This window comes from Asparagus officinalis, chromosome 8 (genome assembly GCF_001876935.1).
Source record: "Asparagus officinalis chromosome 8, Aspof.V1, whole genome shotgun sequence".
Lineage (NCBI taxonomy): Eukaryota > Viridiplantae > Streptophyta > Magnoliopsida > Asparagales > Asparagaceae > Asparagus > Asparagus officinalis.
The window spans coordinates 107,833,969-107,841,834 of NC_033801.1; the positions used below are offsets into that span (position 1 = coordinate 107,833,969).

The 7,866-nt window shown below is 41.6% G+C and overlaps 1 pseudogene; it reads left to right on the plus strand.

The window, feature by feature from the left end:
* Positions 1-1,588, plus strand: part of LOC109821676 — a 2,339-nt pseudogene extending 751 nt beyond the window's left edge.

The following is a 7,866-nucleotide window of genomic DNA, read 5'->3' on the forward strand; positions in this document are numbered from 1 at the left end:
AATCCGGCGGCGGTATTGAAGCCTAATGTAGTAGTGGCTCAGGATGGGAGTGGACAGTTTAAAACCATCAATGAGGCTCTTGCGGCTATTCCTCCCAAGTATGAGGGAAGGTACAAACACTGGAACTTAAAAACTTTGGTTAGAAATGCTCTACATTCTTAGTTCTAAAGGATCTCTATAAATCACTGTATCAAATCTCATCACTCGAATGACATTAATGTTTATCTAGATTATACAAACAACTTTTAAGAAACATACTAATTAAGATAAACACAGAGTACTAATCCGAGCAACTAATTGGAGGCATTCTCTGCTATCCAAATTGAAGAGAATCTAGACTCACTTAACTGTTTTAAGATTGAAACAAGACGTGGACACTTTTAGCAATATACACGGTGATGCAAGATTACAATATAATTTTCTAAAGTTTGCTGAAATCTAGTAATTTTTTATTTGAAATCTAATAGTTTTTCCTTCTTTTTTTCTCCCCCTTGTTTTGTAGGTACGTAATTTTTGTCAAGGCTGGCACGTACGACGAGCAGGTGATCATCGACAAAAAGATGGTCAATGTGACAATATATGGAGAAGGAAATACCAAAACAATTGTAACCGGAAACAAAAACTACAAAGCCGGCGTTCAAACCTTCAAGACTGCCACATTTGGTAAGTTCAAAACACAAACAAAGTTCCTTAAAACAGACTACAAAATTTTCCCTGTTCTAGTACTAGTTGAGTAACACCCATTAATCTATATTGTTCAGCCGTGGTCGGTGACGGTTTCATGGGCCTGAACATGGGCTTCGCGAACACCGCCGGCCCTGAAGGTGAGCAAGCCGTCGCCCTCCGCGTGCAGGGCGACAGCGCTGTCTTCCTCAACTGCCGGATGGAAGCCTACCAAGACACCCTCTACGCGCAGGCCAAGCGCCAATTTTACCGCAACTGCATCATCACCGGCACGGTCGACTACCTCTTTGGCGATGCCGCCGCCGTGTCTTCCAATCCTGCGTCTTCGCCGTCCGCAAACCTGGCCCCGGACAACAAAACATCGTTACGGCCCACGGCCGCATTGACCCTGATGAGCAGACCGGCTTCGTCCTCCACAACTGCAGAATCATCCCCAGCGACGATCTGGCTCCCGTCGTGGCCGAGTTTAAGAGCTATCTCGCTCGGCCATGGAAGGCATACTCAAGGACTGTTATTATGGAGTCGGAGATCGGGAAGTTCATCGAAGCGGTAGGTTATTTGCCGTGGGGAGATACGACGGTGGGGCAGGATACGTGTGAATACGCTGAGTATAAGAATACGGGAGAGGGGGCGAGCACGGCGACGAGGGCGGCGTGGAAGGGGGCGAAGAAAGAGTTGACTAAGGAGGAGGCGAGCAAGTTTGTGCCGTCGGCCTTTCTTGTCGACGTGGCATTTTGGAGCAAGAAGTCTGGGGTTTCTGTGCCGCTCAGGCTTGGGTTCTTTCAGTGAGTTTGAGGGAAGAGGAGTGTTTTTATGTGCAATGTCAATTATGTTTACATGTGTCATGTCATGTTGTGGATTTTATGAAGATGTTTATATTTGTGTATGAGGATTTTGATGTCTACATGCATCTTGGTTTTGTCGTACGTGTAGGATGGGAAGCGAATGAAAAGTTTTGATTCGTTATTTCAGTATTTTGCTATTTCTTTTCATAAATTTGGGATTTGATCTTCTAAATGCACTGCTTTTGTTGCACGGAAATTTTTGTAAAGCTATGATTGATCTAGAACATTATTTCCTTATCTGAATTCCGTGTAATTAGATAAATAGCTAACTATCAGAGAATTTCACAAGCGTGCACATTGGTTGATCCAGCTTTAGATAACTTGTTTTCACTACATAATTAATAATTAGATTTCAGTCCCTACATATCCTCTAAACTATCAATTTTTTTTCCTTCTTAAGCCTTCAATTATCTTTTGGTTTTATTTTGTCCTTTAAACTGTTAATTTCAACTATACTTACCTCTAAACTACTTTTTGTCTCACTTTATCCCCTCTACTATATATCACTTTCCTCTCTAAATCCATTAACTAAAACACTCACAATGTAATAAAATGAAAAGTGGAAATTAGATACTTAAAGTGATAGCTAATGAGGTAATTAATGGGGACGAATTAATAGTTTAGGAGACAATGGGAGATGGAAAATAATTCACAAAGTAAGAAGAGGCAAGTAGGGTATAACCCCTTTAATAAGTAAAAGGTTTCTTAACCCAAACTTCAAAGAATCTTTTTAAATATACTCTTAATTTTCGAGTCGAACTTCTCACAATCTTCTTCAAAGATTCTCCATTCAACCTTATTTGTTTAATTTGTTTAATAAGAGAGATCACATAGTTGTATTATTGTCAGCTATGACTGTCCCAAGTCAGGATAAATGAGGAGTAGGTAGCCGATATCCAGCGTAAAACATAGTCGGATCCACATGAAAAATGAATCCTATTATATACTCGTTGGGGCGTTCTCACTGCGATGCATTACATCGATGTTACCCCAATGCAATGATAAGTAAGCAATGGTGGTTTGCTAGGGTGTCCCCCGGAAGTGATGCATTACATCGATGTCACCGCGGTGTGTTCTAAGAATCGACAATCCTCTAATATGTTACCTAATAGTATCAGGCAGAGACTAGAACAATCTAAGAGAGAAAATGGTAGGAGACTTTTACAAAAAAATAAAATTTGATTAGCTACTTGGAATATAGGTACACTTATTGAAAAGACTATGGAATTAGTGGATGTCATGTTTAGAAGAAAGATAAATAAAACTTGTTTACAAGAAACTAAATGAATAGGTAAAAAAATCTAGAGAAATTGAAAAGACTGGGTATATATAAACTTTGGTATATTGGAAAAGAGAAGAATAGGAATGAAGTGTGAAGAATTACAGGAAACAGGAAGGAACCAGCCAGACAGACTGGCGGTCGACCGCCAACGTGCACGCAGGCCTACTGGGTTTCGGAGATGAAGGCGGTCGACCGCCGCAGTCGACCGTGGATGACTGTAATGGATTTATGCTCTCGGGTTTGTGGTTCAGTCGACCGCCGCGGTCGACAGCGAGAGGGGTCGCCCGCCACGGTCGACCGTCGATGTTTTCTGGGCTGGGCTTCGGTTTTTTTAACCCGATTCGTTTTCTAAGTTATATATATCCCTAAACCTGATTTGTTAGGGTGAACTCAAAGACGATTTTGAGCAGTCTTTTAGAGAGAATTGTTGCATCCAATTGTGGGAGAGTTGTGAGAGATGTAGAGCTTTGTTTTAGGGTTTGATCGGTGAGATTTGTAACTCTATTTGTATTCTCTTGATTTCTTATAGTAGAAACTCCCTCCTCCTTGCCCCGTGGACGTAGGCAACTTGCCGAACCACGTAAATCTCTTGTGTTATTTGGTGATTGTGCTTGTTTATTTGGTTGTGATCTCTCTTGTTCGGATTGTGTGATTCGACCGCTTCCGCGCCGCGCACAACAATTGGTATCAGAGCTTCGGGTTCAACTTGAGGCTTGTTTGAAGGATTCCTATTTAAAGAGTTAGATCGACAACATGGGTGAAGCAAGCACATCGGGATCGTCTCTTACGAAGACAATACATAGTTTGAGCATCAATAACATGAAGATCGATATTCCGAAGTTTGATGGTAAGATTAATTTCGGTTTGTGGAGGTGCCAGGTGATGGATGCGTTGGACGCTCAAAACTTGGAAGAGACTCTTGAGTTACAAGAGAAACCTGCCGAGATGGAAGCTAAGGTTTGGAAGAAGATGAATAGTAGGGCGTGTGGAGTTATTCGGTCATGCTTGACGCCGGATCTTATTTATGATATGATGAACGAGACGTCGGCGAAGAAGATGTGGGAAACACTCAATGAAAAGTATCTTACTAAGAGCATTGAGAATCGTCTTCACTTGAAAAAGATGTTTTACCAGTTCAAGATGAAGAGGGGAGTTTCCATCAGGGAGCATATTAACAACTTCACGAAGCTACTTTCAGACATGGCCAATGTGGATATTATGGTTGAGGATGAAGACAAGGCGATGCTACTTTTATATTCGTTGTCCGGGGATGATTATGGTACCTTTGTTCTCACTATGATTAATGAAAAAACTACTGTTAACTATAAGGAGGTGACCTCAGTGTTGGTGAATTATGAGTTGAGGAAGAGTGTTGATGAGTCCTTCGAGAAGGCATCGGGAGATGCATTAGTAGTTCAAGGTCATGGTTCAAACCGAAGTAGGAGGTCGTAGTTTAGAGGTGCACATCGTGGGATTCGTAGGAATCAGTGTGCCTTTTGTAAAGAGGATGGGCATTGGAAAGCCGAATGTCCAAAGTTAGGTCGAGCCGAGAAGAATAAGGGGAAAGCTGTACAAGTTTCAGAGGTGAATATTGTCAAGACTAGTGGCAACAATTCAAATTCGGATTCTTCGGGCTATTCATTGTCTGCACTTCCGTCAGTTTGTGTTGCCAACTCTACAGAGTGGATGTTGGATTCGGGTACTTCATACCACGTTTGCCCTAGGAGGGATTGGTTCTCCAGCTTTCAGAAGTTGGAAAGAGAGGATGTTGTGCTCATGGGTAATGGACATGCATGCTCTATTGGTGGTATTAGTACCGTTCGTGTTCGGATGTATGACGGAGTGATTCAGGAGTTGGAAGGAGTAAGGTTCGTTCCGCAGTTATCGTAGAACATCATTTTACTAGGAGCTTTGGTGGCATCTGGCTATAAAGTGACCTTGGTGGATGCACGTTTGAAGGTCACATTGGGGTCCATGATTGTGATGAAGGGCGTCAGAAGGAGCAATTTGTATTATTTGCTCGGAAGCACGACGATTGATAGGGAGATGACGACTTCATCAGATTCGGCTAGACTGTGGCGTTGTTTGATGCTAGGTTATTTGATTGGTAATACCGTGCATAGGTTATTGAGGAGTGCTTTGACCTGCAGTTTGAAGTCATGTGAACCCATTGGTATGAGCGAGAAGACCGAGGTGGAGTTTGGCACTTCTATCCATCATTCGAGGGGTTTTCTGAGGGGTGTTCATCAGGCATTCGGGAGCCTTCCAAGGGAGCATTATTGGTAGGTAATAGGTATGTGGTTTCCGTAGTTAGTGATTGCTCTAGGCATTGGTGGGTTGCCACCAAGTCCTGTTGGTGTGAAGTCCTAGAAGCCCGCAACAGATGGAGGAAGTGTGTTGGTAGAAAGGTAACCCGACGTTCTGATTATGGTAGGGGTTCTTTCTTGCATTTGTGCCGAGCTCACGATAATAGGAGATACTTCATTGGTGTGGAAACTTTGAGGCGACAAGGCGAGATGGCAGATTTGGGCAGCTGTTCCTTTTTGGAGGAGGATCGGCGTTTGATGTCAAGCATTGGCATTAGTGTGCAGGCTACAACAGGTTTGGGCCGTCTCATGTATAGGTTGTCGACTGTTACATGTAGAGATATGGGATCTGGTAGAGCTGCTTCACATTTTGGGTTGCGTCGGATGTTTGGCTACCCAGCACCTGGTCACATCGTGGATGTGAGATTTGATCCAATAGCACATTTGGGATTCAGAGGTGTGTTTGATTATCAGGTATTGGCTTCTGACTTTGTTCTGAGAAGGTATGTCATGTTTGACTCTCGGCAGGTGGAGAGTGGTGATCAGATCTTTGGGACATCAAAGCGGGTAGAGAGTGATGATACTCCATGTTGGGTGGAAACTCCAGATCATACTGTATCATTTGAGATTCCAGCTGATGTGACACAGATTGGGAATCATGTTGATTTGGATGCAGATGATAGGTTGATTGATTTGAGTACAGCTGATAGATGTAGTCTGGATATGGCCATTGGTTCATCTCAGGTGGAGATGTTTGGATTAGTTCAGTTTAAGGCCATTGGAGGTGCTATCAGCCGCAGACTTGATCGTGATGTTAGAGAAGGGTTGCAAACTCTTCTAGTGGATTGAGGCTTTTGGAGGCCATTTGGGTGAACTACGTTTGGCTTGATTCCTTAGGCAAGAGGATACGTAGGCAGTCTTTCAGATGCAGCCGGTTTGATCAGTTGATTCAGATAGGGGGAGATCGCGTTTCGTCTCTAGATTGGTTCCCTGACTTGTTGAGGGACTATTGGATGATTTGGTGTCGGCTTAGTTTTGATGAAAACATTCGCCGGGATGGAGAATTGAAGAATTACAGGAAACAGGAAGGAACCAGCCAGACAGACTGGCGGTCGACCGCCGCGGTCGACCGCCAACGTGCACGCAGGCCTACTGGGTTTCGGAGATGAAGGCGGTCGACCGCCGCGATCGACCGTGGATGACTGTAATGGATTTATGCTCTCAGGTTTGTGGTTCGGTCGACCACCGCGGTCGACCGTCGATGTTTTCTGGGCTAAGCTTCGGTTTTTTTAACCTGATTCGTTTTCTAAGTTATATATATCCCTAAAACTGATTTGTTAGGGTGAACTCAAGGATGATTTTGAGTAGTCTTTTAGAGAGAATTGTTGCATCCAATTGTGGGAGAGTTGTGAGAGATCTAGAGCTTTGTTTTAGGGTTTGATCAGTGAGATTTATAACTCTATTTGTATTCTCTTGATTTCTTATAGTAAGAACTCCCCCCTCCTTGCCCCGTGGACGTAGGCAACTTACCGAACCACGTAAATCTCTTGTGTTATTTGGTGATTGTGCTTGTTTATTTGGTTGTGATCTCTCTTGTTCGGATTGTGTGATTCGACCGTTTCCGTGCCGCGCACAACAGAGTGAGAGTTCTTATAAATAATATAATAAAAGAAAGTGTTGTAGAGATAAGAAGAGTTGAAGATAGAATAATACTAATAAAAGGTGTCTTAGGTGTAGAGGTTATTAATACTATTAGTACTTACGCACCACAAACAGGCTTGCCCAAGAGTAGTAAAAGGGAATTTTGGGATAGATTAGATGAATTAGTACAAGAAATATCATTTAGAAAAAATTTATTTATAGTAGGGGATCCTAATGGACATATTGGTAAGGATAATAATGAATATGAGAGGATACATGGAGGTTTCAGATACGAAGATAAGAACGACATGGGTAAATTAATTTTAGAGTTTGCAATATCATAGGATTTGATAATAGCAAATACATTTTTTAGAAAAAGGGAATGAATACTTAATATCCTTTAAGTGTATTTTAATAATAGTTAAATAGACTTTTTTTTACTAGAATGGCGGATAGATTAATATGCAAAGATTGTAAAGTTATACCATGAGAGAGTTTAAGTACACAACATAGATTGATGGCCTTAAACATATCTATTAAGAAGTGAAGTAGAAAACTAACATTAATAAGAGACTAAGAACTAAATGGTGAAATTTAAAAGGAGGGAATTTAATATATTTTAAAGAGTATAGAAAGAAATATATAAGCTTGTTAAGATTAGAGAAAGAAAGAGTAGAGATTTAGGTAATATTAGGTGTATTAAATGTGAGTATTAAAGAGTTCTAGTGACCGACGGGGAAATAAAAGAGAGGTGAAGGAGTTACTGTATGTTGGAAAAATTGCAATGAAAAGAATAAAGAAAATTGACTTGTATTTCTTTGATTCCGATTACAACTTGATTACAAAAGAGAAGAGAACGAATTTGATTCTCTCCTTTGTTTAAAACTGGGTTCTTCTCGGTAGCGATGGAATGCCTCCTTCGATTGCTCGCGTCGAATTTGCTCTCCGTTGACGATCCGACCGTCTCTTATCTCGTGGGAACGATGAACTTCTGTGGAAAGTTTGATGTTTAACTCTGAATGAGTTTAAGAACTCTGAACGAGTTAAAACTCTGTGAATAGAGTTGTTAGAACCGAAAATTCGGTTAATGATCAAGCCGTTATTCTGT